This window comes from Electrona antarctica (assembly GCF_951216825.1).
Source record: "Electrona antarctica genome assembly, chromosome: 16".
Taxonomy (NCBI): Eukaryota; Metazoa; Chordata; class Actinopteri; order Myctophiformes; family Myctophidae; genus Electrona; species Electrona antarctica.
The window spans coordinates 2,314,865-2,337,364 of record NC_136797.1 but is presented as its reverse complement, the minus strand read 5'-3'; the positions used below and the strand labels follow the sequence as shown (position 1 = coordinate 2,337,364).

General features: G+C 47.0%; 1 protein-coding gene across 1 annotated transcript in view; it reads left to right on the top strand.

Annotated features, from left to right (window-relative positions):
- LOC306939914 (phosphatidylinositol 3-kinase regulatory subunit alpha-like) overlaps positions 1-22,500 on the top strand; it is a gene marked incomplete at its 3' end in the record, with an annotated part of 90,474 nt that overhangs the window by 15,741 nt on the left and 52,233 nt on the right. The window lies entirely within an intron of this gene.

The window sequence follows — 22,500 nt, the reverse complement described above, 5'->3', positions numbered from 1 at the left end:
ACCCACAGAGTACAGTACTGTGCATACCCACAGAGTACAGTACTGTGCATACCCACAGAGTACAGTACTGTGCATACCCACAGAGTACAGTACTGTGCATACCCACAGAGTACAGTACTGTGCCTACCCACAGAGTACAGTACTGTGCCTACCCACAGAGTACAGTACTGTGCCTACCCACAGAGTACAGTACTGTGCATACCCACAGAGTACAGTACTGTGCATACCCACAGAGTACAGTACTGTATGCATACCCACAGAGTACAGTACTGTGCATACCCACAGAGTACAGTACTGTACATACCCACAGAGTACAGTACTGTGCATACCCACAGAGTACAGTACTGTATACATACCCACAGAGTACAGTACTGTATGCATACCCACAGAGTACAGTACTGTGCATACCCACAGAGTACAGTACTGTACATACCCACAGAGTACAGTACTGTGCATACCCACAGAGTACAGTACTGTGCATACCCACAGAGTACAGTACTGTACATACCCACAGAGTACAGTACTGTGCATACCCACAGAGTACAGTACTGTGCATACCCACAGAGTACAGTACTGTACATACCCACAGAGTACAGTACTGTGCATACCCACAGAGTACAGTACTGTGCATACCCACAGAGTACAGTACTGTACATACCCACAGAGTACAGTACTGTGCATACCCACAGAGTACAGTACTGTGCATACCCACAGAGTACAGTACTGTGCATACCCACAGAGTACAGTACTGTATACATACCCACAGAGTACAGTACTGTATACATACCCACAGAGTACAGTACTGTGCATACCCACAGAGTACAGTACTGTGCATACCCACAGAGTACAGTACAGTGCATACCCACAGAGTACAGTACTGTGCATACCCACAGAGTACAGTACTGTGCATACCCACAGAGTACAGTACTGTGCATACCCACAGAGTACAGTACTGTGCATACCCACAGAGTACAGTACTGTACATACCCACAGAGTACAGTACTGTACATACCCACAGAGTACAGTACTGTACATACCCACAGAGTACAGTACTGTACATACCCACAGAGTACAGTACTGTGCATACCCACAGAGTACAGTACTGTGCATACCCACAGAGTACAGTACTGTACATACCCACAGAGTACAGTACTGTGCATACCCACAGAGTACAGTACTGTACATACCCACAGAGTACAGTACTGTACATACCCACAGAGTACAGTACTGTATACATACCCACAGAGTACAGTACTGTGCATACCCACAGAGTACAGTACTGTACATACCCACAGAGTACAGTACTGTATGCATACCCACAGAGTACAGTACTGTATACATACCCACAGAGTACAGTACTGTGCATACCCACAGAGTACAGTACTGTACATACCCACAGAGTACAGTACTGTGCATACCCACAGAGTACAGTACTGTGCATACCCACAGAGTACAGTACTGTGCATACCCACAGAGTACAGTACTGTATACATACCCACAGAGTACAGTACTGTGCATACCCACAGAGTACAGTACTGTGCATACCCACAGAGTACAGTACTGTGCATACCCACAGAGTACAGTACTGTGCATACCCACAGAGTACAGTACTGTATACATACCCACAGAGTACAGTACTGTACATACCCACAGAGTACAGTACTGTACATACCCACAGAGTACAGTACTGTGCATACCCACAGAGTACAGTACTGTGCATACCCACAGAGTACAGTACTGTGCCTACCCACAGAGTACAGTACTGTGCCTACCCACAGAGTACAGTACTGTGCCTACCCACAGAGTACAGTACTGTGCATACCCACAGAGTACAGTACTGTGCATACCCACAGAGTACAGTACTGTGCATACCCACAGAGTACAGTACTGTACATACCCACAGAGTACAGTACTGTACATACCCACAGAGTACAGTACTGTACATACCCACAGAGTACAGTACTGTACATACCCACAGAGTACAGTACTGTGCATACCCACAGAGTACAGTACTGTACATACCCACAGAGTACAGTACTGTGCATACCCACAGAGTACAGTACTGTGCATACCCACAGAGTACAGTACTGTACATACCCACAGAGTACAGTACTGTACATACCCACAGAGTACAGTACTGTGCATACCCACAGAGTACAGTACTGTGCATACCCACAGAGTACAGTACTGTGCATACCCACAGAGTACAGTACTGTGCATACCCACAGAGTACAGTACTGTGCATACCCACAGAGTACAGTACTGTGCATACCCACAGAGTACAGTACTGTGCATACCCACAGAGTACAGTACTGTGCATACCCACAGAGTACAGTACTGTGCATACCCACAGAGTACAGTACTGTGCCTACCCACAGAGTACAGTACTGTGCCTACCCACAGAGTACAGTACTGTGCCTACCCACAGAGTACAGTACTGTACATACCCACAGAGTACAGTACTGTATGCATACCCACAGAGTACAGTACTGTATGCATACCCACAGAGTACAGTACTGTGCATACCCACAGAGTACAGTACTGTGCATACCCACAGAGTACAGTACTGTATACATACCCACAGAGTACAGTACTGTGCATACCCACAGAGTACAGTACTGTACATACCCACAGAGTACAGTACTGTGCATACCCACAGAGTACAGTACTGTATACATACCCACAGAGTACAGTACTGTATGCATACCCACAGAGTACAGTACTGTACATACCCACAGAGTACAGTACTGTGTGCATACCCACAGAGTACAGTACTGTACATACCCACAGAGTACAGTACTGTACATACCCACAGAGTACAGTACTGTACATACCCACAGAGTACAGTACTGTGCATACCCACAGAGTACAGTACTGTGCATACCCACAGAGTACAGTACTGTGCATACCCACAGAGTACAGTACTGTATACATACCCACAGAGTACAGTACTGTATACATACCCACAGAGTACAGTACTGTGCATACCCACAGAGTACAGTACTGTACATACCCACAGAGTACAGTACTGTGCATACCCACAGAGTACAGTACTGTGCATACCCACAGAGTACAGTACTGTGCATACCCACAGAGTACAGTACTGTGCATACCCACAGAGTACAGTACTGTGCATACCCACAGAGTACAGTACTGTACATACCCACAGAGTACAGTACTGTGCATACCCACAGAGTACAGTACTGTGCATACCCACAGAGTACAGTACTGTATACATACCCACAGAGTACAGTACTGTATACATACCCACAGAGTACAGTACTGTACATACCCACAGAGTACAGTACTGTGCATACCCACAGAGTACAGTACTGTGCATACCCACAGAGTACAGTACTGTATACATACCCACAGAGTACAGTACTGTATACATACCCACAGAGTACAGTACTGTGCATACCCACAGAGTACAGTACTGTACATACCCACAGAGTACAGTACTGTGCATACCCACAGAGTACAGTACTGTACATACCCACAGAGTACAGTACTGTGCATACCCACAGAGTGCAGTACTGTGCATACCCACAGAGTACAGTACTGTGCATACCCACAGAGTACAGTACTGTGCATACCCACCTGGCAGGTGAAAACAAGATTAGCATTGAATTGTGCGAACGGGCGTGGCGCGGCCTGGCGTAGGGCATTCACTTCTAGTCATTTTTACTAGTTGACTAGTTGCCTAGTTTACTAGTCGACTAGTTGTTTAACCACCTATTATGTCAAAAAAAACTGTGTACATTGGTGACTTTAACTATAATCTACCTGATCTTGAGGCCTACAAAATCAGCTGTGTCACATTTTTCTTTTTTTTCTTCTTATCAACTAGTCAACTAGTACCAACAAGGTCGACTAGTGGATTTACTAGTCGACTAGTTGCTTAATGCCCTAGCCTGGCTCGGTACAAACGGGACGAACCGACTAGGCGAATATACTATTCAGGTCTAATTCTTCATGGGGGGCTCGAGCCCCGCCCCCGCCCCCCACGGAGTCTACGTCACTGCACTCAGTGGTGGACAGTAACTAAGTATATTTACTCAAGTACTGCACTTTTTTTTACATTCTTGAGGTATATTTTACTTTATTAGAGTATGTCCAATTTTCAGTACATTTTGCTTCTACTCCACTACATCTCAGAGGATAATATTGAATCAATTTTGGGCGGGAACCCCTTTTGGTGTTTTTAAGCATTACGTTATACTATTAGCTATTGAAAAATAGCAGATCTACAAGCTCATAGCGCGGCACCGAGTGCCGCACTATGAACTTGTTGGTCGGCTATTTTTGAAAAATCGTGCAAATGTGGCTCAAATCCTGACAGAAAACTGTCAGGAGTTAGATGACATTTTATAAATTTCGACGTCAGGCCTAAATGGGTTAATATTAGCCATCAAAATGTGCTGCCAAGAACAACTGCTGTTGCCCAGAGAGCAACATGGAGGTGCAAACTCCATGTGGCATGTTGGCGTTCCCAGTCCACTTGGTTACATCATGGAATGAGTTGTGTGTCATTATCCCGTTCTGGGCGGGAAACCCCTTTTGGTGTTTTAAAGCATTATGTTATACTTTATAGCTATTGAAAAATAGCAGATCTACAAGCTTGTAGCGCGGCACCGAGTGCCGCGCTATGAGCTTGTAGGTCTGCTATTTTTTGAAAAATGGCGCAAATCTTTGAATATATATTCTTTCAGAGCGAACGTTTTTAACTCAAATCTTTGCTTCGGTGGGAGGGGTCCCTGGAACTACATATTTTCAGATGGCGGTCGGAGGCCAAATACAGATATTTCTGGGGGTCCTTGACATGAAATAGTTTGAGAACCACTGATATAAAAACATGGGGTTTTTCAGAAAACTGTCAGGATTTAGACGACATTTTAGTAGAATCGTCCTCAGGACTAAATGGGTTAATACGTGAGCCATGCTCAGAGCATCGTGCACACGCTTCTCAACCTGTGTGTGTGTGTGTGTGTGTGTGTGTGTGTGTGTGTGTGTGTGTGTGTGTGTGTGTGTGTGTGTGTGTGTGTGTGTGTGTGTGTGTGTGTGTGTGTGTGTGTGTGTGTGTGTGTGTGTGTGTGTGTGTGTCGCGTCGCAGTGCTGTTTTTGATTTACATTTTGATTTTAGTTTTCGTCGCAGTCTCTTGAATAGTTTTCATTTAGTTTTTACGTCACCTGGAATGTTTTAGTGTCTAGTTTTAGTCGACTAAATCTACGGTTGATTTAGTCGAACAACATTTATTTTGGCGGTGCCTTGATGCCGTCGTAATGGCTGATTTTTACACTTGCTGAAAATAGCCGATCTACAAGCTCTGCTATTTTCAGCATGCCATCAATTGTAAAATGACTTATACTGGATCTCTTGTCCACCAGTCCCTTCCTAGCATTTTAGTCTAGTTTGTATTTGTTGACGAAATTGTCAATATATTTAGTCTTAGTTTTAGTCATCATAGCTTAGTTTCCCCCCCCCCCCCCCCCCCATTGTCTATGGGGTGCGTGCACATTCATCCTTATGCTGGGAAGGACGTAGGTGTTGCCTAGCAACCTGGTTAGCGCGTGTCAGGTTTGTTTTGAGCATGGGCTGCTTGGAGCCGCTTGGCTCGCTGAGTGTCAACCTGCGGGCCACATTAACCCATTTAGGCTGAGTGTCAACCTGCGGGCCACATTAACCCATTTAGGCCTGACGGCGAAATAAAAAAAAGGTCTTCTGAAAGAATATAATTATGTTCAAAGATTTGTGCCGCATTTTCACGATTTTTCAAAAATAGCAGACCTACAAGCTCGTAGCGCGCCACTCGGTGGCGCGCTACGAGCTTGTAGATCAGCTTATTGTAGATAAGTGCAGTAGGTGGGGCCGCATGTGGACCATGAACTAGAATGTACTTAAAGATCATGTGTTTTTACAGCTCTGGAAATAAATACTGGTCAGGCGTTTTGGGGAGTTTATCAATTTAACCGATTAAAATATTCACAACGAAAATTACGAAATCAATCCCATCCCCTAGTCTGGGCATCGTGTCATCGTAGGTCTGTGAGATCTGGGCATCGTGTCACCGTAGGTCTGTGAGATCTGGGCATCGTGTCATTGTAGGTCTTGTAGGTCTGTGAAAAACCCAGATGTGAACGATCTGAAAGATGTTTCCCTCGTTCTAGATCTGCTCTCAGGGGCATCCAAAATAGCAGAGCTCACTGGAGTAGGCCTTCCACATTTAAGGTGTGTGTGTGTGTGTGTGTGTGTGTGTGTGTGTGTGTGTGTGTGTGTGTGTGTGTGTGTGTGTGTGTGTGTGTGTGTGTGTGTGTGTGTGTGTGTGTGTGTGTGTGTGTGTGTGTGTGTGTGTGTGTGTGTGTGTGTGTGTGTGTGTGTGTGTGTGTGTGTGTGTGTGCACGTGCGCTATCTTTAGTAGCTTGTTCAGAAACAGGCCAGTTGGCTGAACTGGGCTGTAGCTGGACAATCACTAAAGATAGTGCATGCACACACACACACTGCAGGTAGAATGTATTAGTTCAGCATTACCACTCATTTCAACCCCATATTATCCATATAGTTCATATGCTGGCTATTATTCTATTAAAAAATCACACCCGTGTGAACTGAGTGGTGCACTGACGTCACTAACCATAGCAACCATGCTCACCATACGTGGCCCCACGTACAGGTACACACATACATAGACACATACATCCAGACAAAGCTGGTTATTGGAGTGGTTTGCACCACTCAAAAATAGATCTACAAGCTCACCTCACTCCACAAAGTGAAGTTCACCCGGTGCCCAATGTCTAAGCTGTAATCCCAGGCTGTGTGTGTGTGTGTGACCCCCCCCCCCCGATGGTGGGGTGGGGGGTGTGTGTGTGTGGGGGGTGGGGGGGTAGCCGTGCCCGTTGGAGCAGGGTGGGGTTGGCTGGTATAAATGTGACCTCGGGGATGAAGGGTGGGGGGGATGAAGGGTGGGTGAGTTTCACCTTTCTCAGAAGTCGTTCCAAGTGGAAGGAAAGCAGCCGTGTTGGGTTGGATGTCTGGTCTGGTCTGGTCTGGTCTGGTCTGGTCCGGTCTGGTCTGGTCCGGTCTGCTCTGGTCCGGTCTGCTCTGGTCTGGTCCGGTCTGCTCTGGTCTGGTCCGGTCTGGTCCGGGCTGCTCTGGTCTGGTCCGGTCTGCTCTGGTCTGGTCTGGTCTGGTCTGGTCTGGTCCGGTCTGCTCTGGTCTGGTCTGGTCTGGTCTGGTCTGGTCTGGTCCGGTCTGGTCTGGTCCGGTCTGGTCTGGTCCGGTCTGCTCTGGTCCGGTCTGCTCTGGTCTGGTCCGGTCTGCTCTGGTCTGGTCCGGTCTGGTCCGGGCTGCTCTGGTCTGGTCCGGTCTGCTCTGGTCTGGTCTGGTCTGGTCCGGTCCGGTCCGGTCTGCTCTGGTCTGGTCTGGTCCGGTCTGGTCCGGTCTGCTCTGGTCTGGTCCGGTCTGGTCCGGTCTGCTCTGGTCTGGTCCGGTCTGCTCTGGTCTGGTCCGGTCTGGTCCGGTCTGCTCTGGTCTGGTCCGGTCTGCTCTGGTCTGGTCCGGTCTGGTCCGGTCTGCTCTGGTCTGCTCTGGTCTGGTCCGGTCTGCTCTGGTCTGGTCTGCTCTGGTCTGCTCTGGTCTGGTCCGGTCTGCTCTGGTCTGGTCTGCTCCGGTCTGCTCCGGTCTGCTCTGGTCTGGTCTGGTCTGGTCTGGTCTGGTCTGGTCTGGTCCGGTCTGCTCTGGTCTGGTCTGCTCTGGTCTGCTCTGGTCTGGTCCGGTCTGCTCTGGTCTGGTCTGCTCCGGTCTGGTCTGGTCCGGTCTGCTCTGGTCTGGTCTGCTCCGGTCTGGTCCGGTCTGGTAACTAAGCATTATGTTATACTTTAGCTATTGAAAAATAGCAGACCTACAAGCTCATAGCGCGCCACCGAGTGGCGCGCTACGAGCTTGTAGGTCTGCTATTTTTGGGAAAATCGTGAAAATGCGGCACAAATCTTTGAATATATATTCTTTCAGAATACTTTTTTTAAATGTATTTCGACGTCAGGCCTAAATGGGTTAAACTCCCACCATTGACAATGAATGGAGGGTTTTACATCGTAGAGTCTGAGCCAATAAGGAAAGGAGGGTTTTACATCGTAGAGTCTGAGCCAATAAGGAATGGAGGGTTTTACATCGTAGAGTCTGAGCCAATAAGGAATGGAGGGTTTTACATCGTAGAGTCTGAGCCAATAAGGAATGGAGGGTTTTACATCGTAGAGTCTGAGCCAATAAGGAAAGGAGGGTTTTACATCGTAGAGTCTGAGCCAATAAGGAATGGAGGGTTTACATCGTAGAGTCTGAGCCAATAAGGAAAGGAGGGTTTACATCGTAGAGTCTGAGCCAATAAGGAAAGGAGGGTTTTACATCGTAGTGTCTGAGCCAATAAGGAAAGGAGGGTTTTACATCGTAGAGTCTGAGCCAATAAGGAAAGGAGGGTTTTACATCGTAGAGTCTGAGCCAATAAGGAAAGGAGGGTTTTACATCGTAGAGTCTGAGCCAATAAGGAAAGGAGGGTTTTAAATCGTAGTGTCTGAGCCAATAAGGAAAGGAGGGTTTTACATCGTAGAGTCTGAGCCAATAAGGAATGGAGGGTTTTACATCGTAGCGTCTGAGCCAATAAGGAAAGGAGGGTTTTACATCGTAGAGTCTGAGCCAATAAGGAAAGGAGGGTTTTACATCGTAGTGTCTGAGCCAATAAGGAAAGGAGGGTTTTACATCGTAGCGTCTGAGCCAATAAGGAAAGGAGGGTTTTACATCGTAGAGTCTGAGCCAATAAGGAAAGGAGGGTTTACATCGTAGAGTCTGAGCCAATAAGGAATGGAGGGTTTACATCGTAGAGTCTCAGCCAATAAGGAAAGGAGGGTTTACATCGTAGTGTCTCAGCCAATAAGGAATGGAGGGTTTTACATCGTAGAGTCTGAGCCAATAAGGAAAGGAGGGTTTACATCGTAGTGTCTCAGCCAATAAGGATAGGAGGGTTTTACATCGTAGTGTCTCAGCCAATAAGGAAAGGAGGGTTTACATCGTAGTGTCTCAGCCAATAAGGAATGGAGGGTTTTACATCGTAGAGTCTCAGCCAATAAGGAAAGGAGGGTTTACATCGTAGTGTCTCAGCCAATAAGGAATGGAGGGTTTTACATCGTAGAGTCTCAGCCAATAAGGAAAGGAGGGTTTACATCGTAGTGTCTCAGCCAATAAGGAATGGAGGGTTTTACATCGTAGAGTCTGAGCCAATAAGGAAAGGAGGGTTTTACATCGTAGAGTCTGAGCCAATAAGGAATGGAGGGTTTACATCGTAGAGTCTGAGCCAATAAGGAATGGAGGGTTTTACATCGTAGAGTCTGAGCCAATAAGGAAAGGAGGGTTTTACATCGTAGAGTCTGAGCCAATAAGGAAAGGAGGGTTTTACATCGTAGTGTCTGAGCCAATAAGGAAAGGAGGGTTTTACATCGTAGAGTCTGAGCCAATAAGGAAAGGAGGGTTTTACATCGTAGAGTCTGAGCCAATAAGGAAAGGAGGGTTTACATCGTAGTGTCTCAGCCAATAAGGAATGGAGGGTTTTACATCGTAGAGTCTGAGCCAATAAGGAAAGGAGGGTTTTACATCGTAGAGTCTGAGCCAATAAGGAAAGGAGGGTTTTACATCGTAGAGTCTGAGCCAATAAGGAAAGGAGGGTTTACATCGTAGAGTCTGAGCCAATAAGGAATGGAGGGTTTTACATCGTAGAGTCTCAGCCAATAAGGAAAGGAGAGTTTACATCGTAGTGTCTCAGCCAATAAGGAATGGAGGGTTTTACATCGTAGAGTCTCAGCCAATAAGGAAAGGAGGGTTTACATCGTAGTGTCTCAGCCAATAAGGAATGGAGGGTTTTACATCGTAGAGTCTGAGCCAATAAGGAAAGGAGGGTTTACATCGTAGTGTCTCAGCCAATAAGGAATGGAGGGTTTTACATCGTAGAGTCTCAGCCAATAAGGAAAGGAGGGTTTACATCGTAGTGTCTCAGCCAATAAGGAATGGAGGGTTTTACATCGTAGAGTCTCAGCCAATAAGGAAAGGAGGGTTTACATCGTAGTGTCTCAGCCAATAAGGAATGGAGGGTTTTACATCGTAGAGTCTGAGCCAATAAGGAAAGGAGGGTTTTACATCGTAGAGTCTGAGCCAATAAGGAATGGAGGGTTTACATCGTAGTGTCTCAGCCAATAAGGAATGGAGGGTTTTACATCGTAGAGTCTGAGCCAATAAGGAAAGGAGGGTTTTACATCGTAGAGTCTGAGCCAATAAGGAAAGGAGGGTTTTACATCGTAGTGTCTGAGCCAATAAGGAAAGGAGGGTTTTACATCGTAGAGTCTGAGCCAATAAGGAAAGGAGGGTTTTACATCGTAGAGTCTGAGCCAATAAGGAAAGGAGGGTTTACATCGTAGTGTCTCAGCCAATAAGGAATGGAGGGTTTTACATCGTAGAGTCTGAGCCAATAAGGAAAGGAGGGTTTTACATCGTAGAGTCTGAGCCAATAAGGAAAGGAGGGTTTTACATCGTAGTGTCTGAGCCAATAAGGAAAGGAGGGTTTTACATCGTAGAGTCTGAGCCAATAAGGAATGGAGGGTTTTACATCGTAGCGTCTGAGCCAATAAGGAAAGGAGGGTTTTACATCGTAGAGTCTGAGCCAATAAGGAAAGGAGGGTTTTACATCGTAGAGTCTGAGCCAATAAGGAAAGGAGGGTTTACATCGTAGAGTCTGAGCCAATAAGGAAAGGAGGGTTTACATCGTAGAGTCTGAGCCAATAAGGAAAGGAGGGTTTTACATCGTAGAGTCTGAGCCAATAAGGAAAGGAGGGTTTATATCGTAGAGTCTGAGCCAATAAGGAAAGGAGGGTTTTACATCGTAGAGTCTGAGCCAATAAGGAAAGGAGGGTTTTACATCGTAGAGTCTGAGCCAATAAGGAAAGGAGGGTTTTACATCGTAGAGTCTGAGCCAATAAGGAATGGAGGGTTTTACATCGTAGAGTCTGAGCCAATAAGGAATGGAGGGTTTTACATCGTAGAGTCTGAGCCAATAATGAATGGAGGGTTTTACATCGTAGAGTCTGAGCCAATAAGGAATGGAGGGTTTTACATCGTAGAGTCTGAGCCAATAAGGAATGGAGGGTTTTACATCGTAGAGTCTGAGCCAATAAGGCACAGTGTGTATATTTACATCGTAGCGTCTCAGCCAATAAGGCACAGTGTGTATATTTACATCGTAGCGTCTCAGCCAATAAGGCACAGTGTGTATATTTACATCGTAGCGTCTTAGCCAATAAGGCACAGTGTGTATATTTTACCTCATGATGATGTACGATGCTGATGATAAGAGGAGCGCCCCTCACTTCACATGGGTGTGATTTTCTTAATTCCCTGCAAAGTAAACGGCTTTGGACCCGACAACCTTGTGAGGTGTGCGTGCGTGCGTGCGTGCGTGCGTGCGTGCGTGTGTATGGCAGCAGCGCAGTGTGTCTAAAGGTGTCTATTTGGGGAACCTTTAGTGTCCCTGTGCTTCTGAGAAACCCCCCCCCCCCCCCCCCCCCAGGGGGAAAGTAACTTAAGTACATTTGGTTGCTGTCGGCTAGAGAAGGTTCTACGTCTACGCACACACCTGGTCAGCTCCCAGACGGGTGTGTGTAGCCATGGTAACGGAGAAAGGTCGTACGCATGCACGCACACACGCACACGCACACACACACACACACACACACACACACACACACACACACACACACACACACACACACACACACACACACACACACACGCGATGAGTTTATCACTCATGGATTGGATTCATGGTACTCGCCTCTCTTCAGTTCTCTTCTCTTCTCTTCCTCATCTTATATAACGAGGCTGTCAAAGTTGTAAACTCCCTGACAAAGTTCTCTGAAAACCCTGTTTGGCTTCTTCCAATTTACAATTTACAATGTAGGCATTTAGCAGACGCTCTTAATCCAGAGCGACTTACATTAACCCATTTTGGGCAGGAACCCCTTTTGGTGTTAGCATTATGTTATGCTTCAGCTATTGAAAAATAGCAGATCTACAAGCTTGTAGGTCTGCTATTTTTGAAAAGTCGAAGAATGACTGACATAGAAACATTTTTCAGAAAACTGTCGGGATGTAGAAGACATTTTTAGAATCTGATCTCAGGTCAGAATGGGTTAAGCAATAACAAAAGCATGGCATACATCACATACATAAAAAGTAGTTATCATGAATCATGCGTAAACTAAGAACGTAACAGTGGAGTATCTATGTAAACTATACATACTATAATATATAATATATTATACATTTGTACTATAAAGTGCTATGACTACATAAAATGCAATTCTAGTGCTGTCTACGTAACAAGCTATAAGTCTGTTTAAAATACTATCTAAGTCTACATAAAGTGCTATCTAAGGGGCTAGGCTAGGGCAAGTGCTACGGGCCATGGTGGAGTCTGAAGAGGTGGGTTTTCAGACTACGGCGGAAGATTGGGAGTGAGGCTGCAGTTCTGACTGTGATGGGAAGTGCATTCCATAGTTTTGGAGCCAAAACTATTAGCCAAAACTATTAGCCAAAACTATTAGCGTTATTAACACGTTCTGTCTGTAAGATGTGGGAGAACGTCATAAGCAATCCAAGCGACGGTTTGCAATGACGTGTGTACATGTCCTATAGCTGCCACGCGCTGTGTACATGTCCTATAGCTGCCACGCGCTGTGTACATGTCCTATAGCTGCCACGCGCTGTGTACATGTCCTATAGCTGCCACGCGCTGTGTACATGTCCTATAGCTGCCACGCGCTGTGTACATGTCCTATAGCTGCCACGCGCTGTGTACATGTCCTATAGCTGCCACGCGCTGTGAGCTTGTAGATCGGCTATTTTCAGCAAGTGTAAAATCAGCCATTATGACGGCATCAAGGCCCGCCAAAACACATTTTAGTCGACCGTAGATTTAGCCGACTAAAATCTTATGATATTTAGTCGAAAAACTAAAACTAGACTAACACTAAGACATTCCAGGTTAAACTGCCTCCCCCTGGCCAGCCTGATGGAGGGGAAAGGAACTGGTTGGAATAACGTGTTCCTTCCACACGCTACGTCCAACCAGGGAAACTCCCCCTGATGGAGGGGAAAGGAACTGGTTGGAATAACGTATCTATATATATATATGTAAACTATACATACTATACTATATTATATATTATACATGTGTACTATAAAGTGCTATGACTACATAACATGCAATTCTAGTGCTGTCTACGTAACATAAGTCTGTTTAAAATACTATCTAAGTCTACATAAAGTGCTATCTAAGGGGCTAGGCTAGGGCAAGTGCTACGGGCCATGGTGGAGTCTGAAGAGGTGGGTTTTCAGGCTACGGCGGAAGATTGGGAGTGAGGCTGCAGTTCTGACTGTGATGGGAAGTGCATTCCATAGTTTAGGAGCCAAAACTATTAGCCGAAACTATTAGCGTTATTAACACGTTCCGTCTGTAAGACGTGGGAGAATGTAAGCAAACCAAGCGACGGTTTGCAATGACGTGTGTGCATGTCCCATAGCTGCCACGCGCTGTGTACATGTCCTATATACATGGAACGACCTGCAAACGACATTAAGATCGACCACATTGGTCCCCTCGGGGTGTTCTAAAACCACATTGGTCCCCTCGGGGCGTTCTAAAACCTCATTGGTCCCCTCGGGGCGTTCTAAAACCTCATTGGTCCCCTCGGGGTGTTCTAAAACCTCATTGGTCCCCTCGGGGTCTGTTCTAAAACCTCGGTGAGCACACAGACCCCCACAACATGTAACTGTTCTAAAACCTTGGTGAGCACACAGACCCCCACAATATGTAACTGTTCTAAACCTTGGTGAGCACACAGACCCCCACAATATGTAACTGTTTTAAACCTTGGTGAGCACACAGACCCCCACAATATGTAACTGTTTTAAACCTTGGTGAGCAACACAGACCCCCACAATATGTAACTGTTCTAAAACCTCGGTGAGCACACAGACCCCCACAATATGTAACTGTTTTAAAACCTTGGTGAGCACACAGACCCCCACAATATGTAACTGTTTTAAAACCTTGGTGAGCAACACAGACCCCCACAATATGTAACTGTTTTAAACCTTGGTGAGCACACAGACCCCCACAATATGTAACTGTTTTAAACCTTGGTGAGCACACAGACGCCCACAATATGTAACTGTTTTAAACCTCGGTGAGCAACACAGACCCCCACAATATGTAACTGTTTTAAAACCTTGGTGAGCATACAGACCCCCACAATATGTAACTGTTTTAAACCTTGGTGAGCAACACAGACCCCCACAATATGTAACTGTTTTAAACCTTGGTGAGCACACAGACGCCCACAATATGTAACTGTTTTAAACCTTGGTGAGCAACACAGACCCCCACAATATGTAACTGTTTTAAACCTTAGTGAGCACACAGACCCCCACAACATGTAACTGTTTTAAAACCTTGGTGAGCAACACAGACCCCCACAATATGTAACTGTTTTAAACCTTGGTGAGCACACAGACCCCCACAATATGTAACTGTTTTAAACCTTGGTGAGCACACAGACGCCCACAATATGTAACTGTTTTAAACCTTGGTGAGCAACACAGACCCCCACAATATGTAACTGTTTTAAAACCTTGGTGAGCAACACAGACCCCCACAATATGTAACTGTTTTAAACCTTGGTGAGCAACACAGACCCCCACAATATGTAACTGTTCTAAAACCTTGGTGAGCACACAGACCCCCACAATATGTAACTGTTCTAAAACCTTGGTGAGCAACACAGACCCCCACAATATGTAACTGTTCTAAAACCTTGGTGAGCAACACAGACCCCCACAATATGTAACTGTTCTAAAACCTTGGTGAGCAACACAGACCCCCACAATATGTAACTGTTCTAAAACCTTGGTGAGCAACACAGACCCCCACAATATGTAACTGTTTTAAGACCTTGGTGAGCACACAGACCCCCACAATATGTAACTGTTTTAAAACCTCGGTGAGCACACAGACCCCCACAATATGTAACTGTTTTAAACCTTGGTGAGCAACACAGACCCCCACAATATGTAACTGTTTTAAAACCTTGGTGAGCAACACAGACCCCCACAATATGTAACTGTTTTAAAACCTTGGTGAGCAACACAGACCCCCACAATATGTAACTGTTCTAAACCTTGGTGAGCAACACAGACCCCCACAATATGTAACTGTTTTAAACCTTGGTGAGCAACACAGACCCCCACAATATGTAACTGTTTTAAACCTTGGTGAGCACACAGACCCCCACAATATGTAACTGTTCTAAAACCTCGGTGAGCACACAGACCCCCACAATATGTAACTGTTTTAAACCCTGGTGAGCAACACAGACCCCCACAATATGTAACTGTTCTAAAACCTCGGTGAGCAACACAGACCCCCACAATATGTAACTGTTCTAAACATCGGTGAGCAACACAGACCCCCACAATATGTAACTGTTTTAAACCTCGGTGAGCACACAGACCCCCACAATATGTAACTGTTTTAAAACCTTGGTGAGCACACAGACCCCCACAATATGTAACTGTTTTAAAACCTTGGTGAGCACACAGACCCCCACAATATGTAACTGTTTTAAACCTCGGTGAGCACACAGACCCCCACAATATGTAACTGTTTTAAACCTTGGTGAGCATACAGATCCCCACAATATGTAACTGTTTTAAACCTTGGTGAGCAACACAGACCCCCACAATATGTCACTGTTCTAAAACCTTGGTGAGCACACAGACGCCCACAATATGTAACTGTTTTAAAACCTTGGTGAGCACACAGACCCCCACAATATGTAACTGTTCTAAAACCTTGGTGAGCACACAGACCCCCACAATATGTAACTGTTCTAAAACCTTGGTGAGCACACAGACCCCCACAATATGTAACTGTTTTAAAACCTTGGTGAGCAACACAGACCCCCACAATATGTAACTGTTTTAAACCTTAGTGAGCATACAGACCCCCACAATATGTAACTGTTTTAAACCTTGGTGAGCACACAGACCCCCACAATATGTAACTGTTTTAAAACCTTGGTGAGCAACACAGACCCCCACAATATGTAACTGTTTTAAAACCTTGGTGAGCAACACAGACCCCCACAATATGTAACTGTTTTAAACCTCGGTGAGCACACAGACCCCCACAATATGTAACTGTTTTAAACCTTGGTGAGCACACAGACCCCCACAATATGTAACTGTTTTAAGACCTTGGTGAGCACACAGACCCCCACAATATGTAACTGTTTTAAACCTTGGTGAGCACACAGACCCCCACAATATGTAACTGTTTTAAAACCTTGGTGAGCAACACAGACCCCCACAATATGTAACTGTTTTAAAACCTTGGTGAGCAACACAGACCCCCACAATATGTAACTGTTTTAAAACCTTGGTGAGCACACAGACCCCCACAATATGTAACTGTTTTTAGATTTTTTTGAAATTCGTCTTTCTTGACTTTAATTTGTAAACCTTATGTATTACACATGTACGCCTTCACTGCTTCTGAGAAACCCCCTCCTCTCTCTCTGAGAAACCCCCTCCTCTCTCTCTGAGAAACCCCCTCCTCTCTCTCTGAGAACCCCCCCTCTACTCTGTTTGCACGCAGTTCCAATAATCTCTTCCAGATGACATCTTATTCCTGTGCGTGCGTGCGTGCGTGCGTGCGTGCGTGCGTGCGTGCGTGCGTGCGTGCGTGCGTGCGGTGTAGTCTTAGTCACCATAGCTTAGTTTTAGTCGACAGAAAGCACACAGGCTGGGCCACAGCGGGCCAGGCAGGGCCACAGTGGGCCACAGTGGGCCACAGTGGGCCACAGTGGGCCACAGTGGGCCAGGCTGGGCCACAGTGGGCCACAGTGGGCCACAGTGGGCCAGGCAGGGCCACAGTGGGCCACAGTGGGCCAGGCAGGGCCACAGTGGGCCAGGCTGGGCCACAGCGGGCCACAGTGGGCCACAGTGGGCCACAGCGGGCCACAGTGGGCCAGGCAAGGCCACAGTAGGCCACAGTGGGCCACAGTGGGCCAGGCAGGGCCACAGTGGGCCAGGCAGGGCCACAGTGGGCCAGGCTGGGCCACAGTGGGCCACAGTGGGCCAGGCAGGGCCACAGTGGGCCAGGCAGGGCCACAGTGGGCCAGGCAGGGCCACAGTGGGCCACAGTGGGCCAGGCAGGGCCACAGCGGGCCACAGTGGGCCACAGTGGGCCAGGCAGGGCCACAGTGGGCCACAGTGGGCCACAGTGGGCCAGGCAGGGCCACAGCGGGCCACAGTGGGCCACAGTGGGCCACAGTGGGCCAGGCAGGGCCACAGTGGGCCACAGTGGGCCACAGTGGGCCACAGTGGGCCAGGCAGGGCCACAGTGGGGCACAGTGGGCCAGGCAGGGCCACAGTGGGCCACAGTGGGCCACAGTGGGGCAGGCAGGGCCACAGTGGGGCAGGCAGGGCCACAGTGGGCCACAGTGGGCCAGGCAGGGCCACAGTGGGCCAGGCTGGGCCACAGCGGGCCACAGTGGGCCACAGTGGGCCACAGCGGGCCACAGTGGGCCAGGCAGGGCCACAGTAGGCCACAGTGGGCCACAGTGGGCCAGGCAGGGCCACAGTGGGCCAGGCAGGGCCACAGTGGGCCAGGCTGGGCCACAGTGGGCCACAGTGGGCCAGGCAGGGCCACAGTGGGCCAGGCAGGGCCACAGTGGGCCAGGCAGGGCCACAGTGGGCCACAGTGGGCCAGGCAGGGCCACAGCGGGCCACAGTGGGCCACAGTGGGCCAGGCAGGGCCACAGTGGGCCACAGTGGGCCACAGTGGGCCAGGCAGGGCCACAGCGGGCCACAGTGGGCCACAGTGGGCCACAGTGGGCCAGGCAGGGCCACAGTGGGCCACAGTGGGCCACAGTGGGCCACAGTGGGCCAGGCAGGGCCACAGTGGGGCACAGTGGGCCAGGCAGGGCCACAGTGGGCCACAGTGGGCCACAGTGGGGCAGGCAGGGCCACAGTGGGGCAGGCAGGGCCACAGTGGGCCACAGTGGGGCACAGTGGGCCAGGCAGGGCCACAGTGGGCCACAGTGGGCCACAGTGGGGCAGGCAGGGCCACAGTGGGCCACAGTGGGCCAGGCAGGGCCACAGCGGGCCACAGTGGGCCACAGTGGGGCAGGCAGGGCCACAGTGGGCCACAGTGGGCCAGGCAGGGCCACAGTGGGCCACAGTGGGCCACAGTGGGGCAGGCAGGGCCACAGTGGGCCACAGTGGGCCAGGCAGGGCCACAGCGGGCCACAGTGGGCCACAGTGGGGCAGGCTGTCCAAGGTGGAAACTTTAAGTATTTACAAAACTTGTACTGTTTTTCTGGACATGCAACAATTCCATGTGTTCCGATGGATCCAATGGAGTTATTATTTTGTCAAAAGCTCTTTAAACCCATTCTGGGCGGGAACCCCTTTTGGTGTTAGCATCATGTTATGCTTTAGCTATTGAAAAATAGCAGATCTATAAGCTCATAGCGCGCCACTCGGTGGCGCGCTATGAGCTTGTAGGTCTGCTATTTTAGAAAAATCGAAGAACGACTGACATAGAAACATAGCTTTTTCAGAAAACTGTCAGGATGTAGAAGACATTTTTAGAATCTGATCTCAGGTCAAAATGGGTTTAAAAAAAACCCACGTCGGACACGCTTCAACTCTCGTTCCACAATGTTCAGAAAGCTTTGTAAATATTATTAGAATTTCCCCTTATGCTCAAGATCACTACCGATTGTGAGGGGAAAAACATCAGCGATTTGGATCAGAATAGCAGACCTACAAGTTCATAGGTTCATAGCTCAGCGCTATGAGCTTGTAGATCTGCTATTTTTCAATAGCTAAAGTATAACAATACCTGAAACACCAAAAGGGGTTCCCGCCCAGAATGGGTTAACTCATATCTTTGCTTCGGGGGGTCCCTGGCTGGAACAACGTCATATATTTTGAGATTGGGGTCCACGGCCAATAACATATACGACATTAAATGGTGTGAGCACCACTAATAATATAGAAACTGTCATGATTTAGAAGATTTATAGAATCTGCTCTCAGGACTAAATGGGTTTAAACCATTTAGGTCCGACGTCGAAATTAAAAAAAATCCTTCTAAATCATGACAGTTTTCTGAAATACCTCATGTTTCTGTATCAGTGGTGCTTAATATTTCATGTCAAGGACCCCAGAAATGATCTGTATTTGGCCACCGACCCCAATCTGAAAATATGTTGTTCCAGGGACCTCCCCATCCCAGAAGCAAAGATTTGAGTTAAAAAAACGTTTGCTCTGAAAGAATATACATTCAAAGATTTGAGTTAAACACGTTTGCTCTGAAAGAATATACATTCAAAGATTTGAGTTAAAAACGTTTGCTCTGAAAGAATATACATTCAAAGATTTGAGTTAAACACGTTTGCTCTGAAAGAATATACATTCAAAGATTTGAGTTAAAAACGTTTGCTCTGAAAGAATATACATTCAAAGATTTGCGCCACATTTTCACGACTTTTCAAAAATAGCAGTGATATAGCAGTGAAATGAGCTTGTAGATCTGCTATTTTTCAATAGATAAAGTTTAAAATAATGGTTAAAACACCAAAAGGGGTTCCCGCCCAGAATGGGTTCAAACGAATGGTCTAATCTTCACAGTAGAACGCTATAGAAACAAGTAGTACAGGAGCCAGAAAAAGGACTCCATTCATGTTGAAAGTTCAGCTTCAGCTACGGTGGAACAATCCAGCCTTTCAGGAGGAAAAAAAGGAGGTTTTCTGTTTTCAAAGTGGCCGCGGGTTCAACTCCCTGCCAGCCGGGAGCCCTTGAGCCTTTCATGTCCACACCTGGACGCACAGATCTGAGGGAGGGATTACAAGACGTGGTTTACCTCATTCTGTCGTCTGGGGGGAAACCTTGTATGTTCAAAACGTTTTACTCTTCAGGAAAACGAGAAAAATAACCTCTGCTCCGATGCAGTGTTGTTTTTGGCAGCAAATTTTGATTTTAGTTTTAGTCATTTAGTCTCTTGAATAGTTTTCATTTAGTTTTAGTCACATTTTAGTCACCTGGAATGTTTTAGTGTCTAGTTTTAGTCGACTAAATGTCATAAGATTTTAGTCGACTAAATCTACAGTTGATGTAGTCGAACAAAATGTATTTTGGCGTGCCTTGATGCCGTCGTAATGTTCAAAATATTTTCAGCAAAATGACTTATACTGGATCTCTTGTCCACTAGTCCCTTCCTAGTGGATCTCTTGTCCACTAGTCCCTTCCTAGTGGATCTCTTGTCCACTAGTCCCTTCCTAACATTTATACTGGATCTCTTGTCCACTAGTCCCTTCCTAACATTATACTGGATCTCTTGTCCACTAGTCCCTTCCTAACATTATACTGGATCTCTTGTCCACTAGTCCCTTCCTAACATTATACTGGATCTCTTGTCCACTAGTCCCTTCCTAACATTATACTGGATCTCTTGTCCACTAGTCCCTTCCTAACATTATACTGGATCTCTTGTCCACTAGTCCCTTCCTAACATTATACTGGATCTCTTGTCCACTAGTCCCTTCCTAACATTATACTGGATCTCTTGTCCACTAGTCCCTTCCTAACATTATACTGGATCTCTTGTCCACTAGTCCCTTCCTAACATTATACTGGATCTCTTGTCCACTAGTCCCTTCCTAGTGGATCTCTTGTCCACTAGTCCCTTCCTAACATTATACTGGATCTCTTGTCCACTAGTCCCTTGCTAACATTATAGTGGATCTCTTGTCCACTAGTCCCTTGCTAACATTATAGTGGATCTCTTGTCCACTAGTCCCTTCCTAACATTATACTGGATCTCTTGTCCACTAGTCCCTTCCTAACATTATACTGGATCTCTTGTCCACTAGTCCCTTCCTAACATTATACTGGATCTCTTGTCCACTAGTCCCTTCCTAACATTATACTGGATCTCTTGTCCACTAGTCCCTTCCTAACATTATACTGGATCTCTTGTCCACTAGTCCCTTCCTAACATTATACTGGATCTCTTGTCCACTAGTCCCTTCCTAACATTATACTGGATCTCTTGTCCACTAGTCCCTTCCTAACATTATACTGGATCTCTTGTCCACTAGTCCCTTCCTAACATTATACTGGATCTCTTGTCCACTAGTCCCTTCCTAACATTATACTGGATCTCTTGTCCACTAGTCCCTTCCTAACATTATACTGGATCTCTTGTCCACTAGTCCCTTCCTAACATTATACTGGATCTCTTGTCCACTAGTCCCTTCCTAACATTATACTGGATCTCTTGTCCACTAGTCCCTTCCTAACATTATACTGGATCTCTTGTCCACTAGTCCCTTCCTGACATTATACTGGATCTCTTGTCCACTAGTCCCTTCCTAACATTATACTGGATCTCTTGTCCACTAGTCCCTTCCTAACATTTTAGTCTAGTTTTTATTTGTTAACGAACTTGAGTGTCCAGTCCAGTCCAGTCCAGTCCAGTCCAGTCCAGTCCAGTCTAGTCTAGTCTAGTCTAGTCTAGTCTAGTCTAGTCTAGTCTAGTCTAGTCTAGTCTAGTCTAGTCTAGTCTAGTCTAGTCTAGTCTAGTCTAGTCTAGTGCAGTCCAGTCCAGTCCAGTCCAGTCCAGTCCAGTCCAGTCCAGTCCAGTCCAGTCCAGTCCAGTCCAGTCCAGTCCAGTCCAGTCTAGTCTAGTCTAGTCTAGTCTAGTCCAGTGCAGTGCAGTCCAGTCCAGTCCAGGAACAGATAAACATGGTACAGATCAACCACAGAAGTGACACCAGTGATGAACAGAGCTGATAATAATGACTCATGATTACAGATTAGATTTGTGTTTTTAGCCACTCTACAAAAAGCCATTTTTCCAGAAAGTAAACATTGAGCCGTGGCGATGCGAGGTTCCCTAGTCCCCCTCCAGCTCTATCTGAAGTGTTCTGCCTCTCAGCAGTGGAGGTTCCCCTAGTCCCCCTCCAGCTCTATCTGAAGTGTTCTGCCTCTCAGCAGCACCTCTCTGGCTCCTGCGAGGTTCCCCTAGTCCCCCTCCAGCTCTATCTGAAGTGTTCTGCCTCTCAGCAGCACCTCTCTGGCTCCTGAGCCGTGGAGATGCGAGGTTCCCCTAGTCCCCCTCCAGCTCTATCTGAAGTGTTCTGCCTCTCAGCAGCACCTCTCTGGCTCCTGAATCGCTCCATTCATTCATTCATTCATTCCTGGGGTTTTTTGGGCCACTCCTTTGGTCTGGTAACATGCGTCCTTTGAAGGCTTGCATGGGTTTTTTTTAGCTTAGCTGACTTGCTGATTTTGAGATGGAGGTGTGTGTGTGTGTGTGTGTGTGTGTGTGTGTG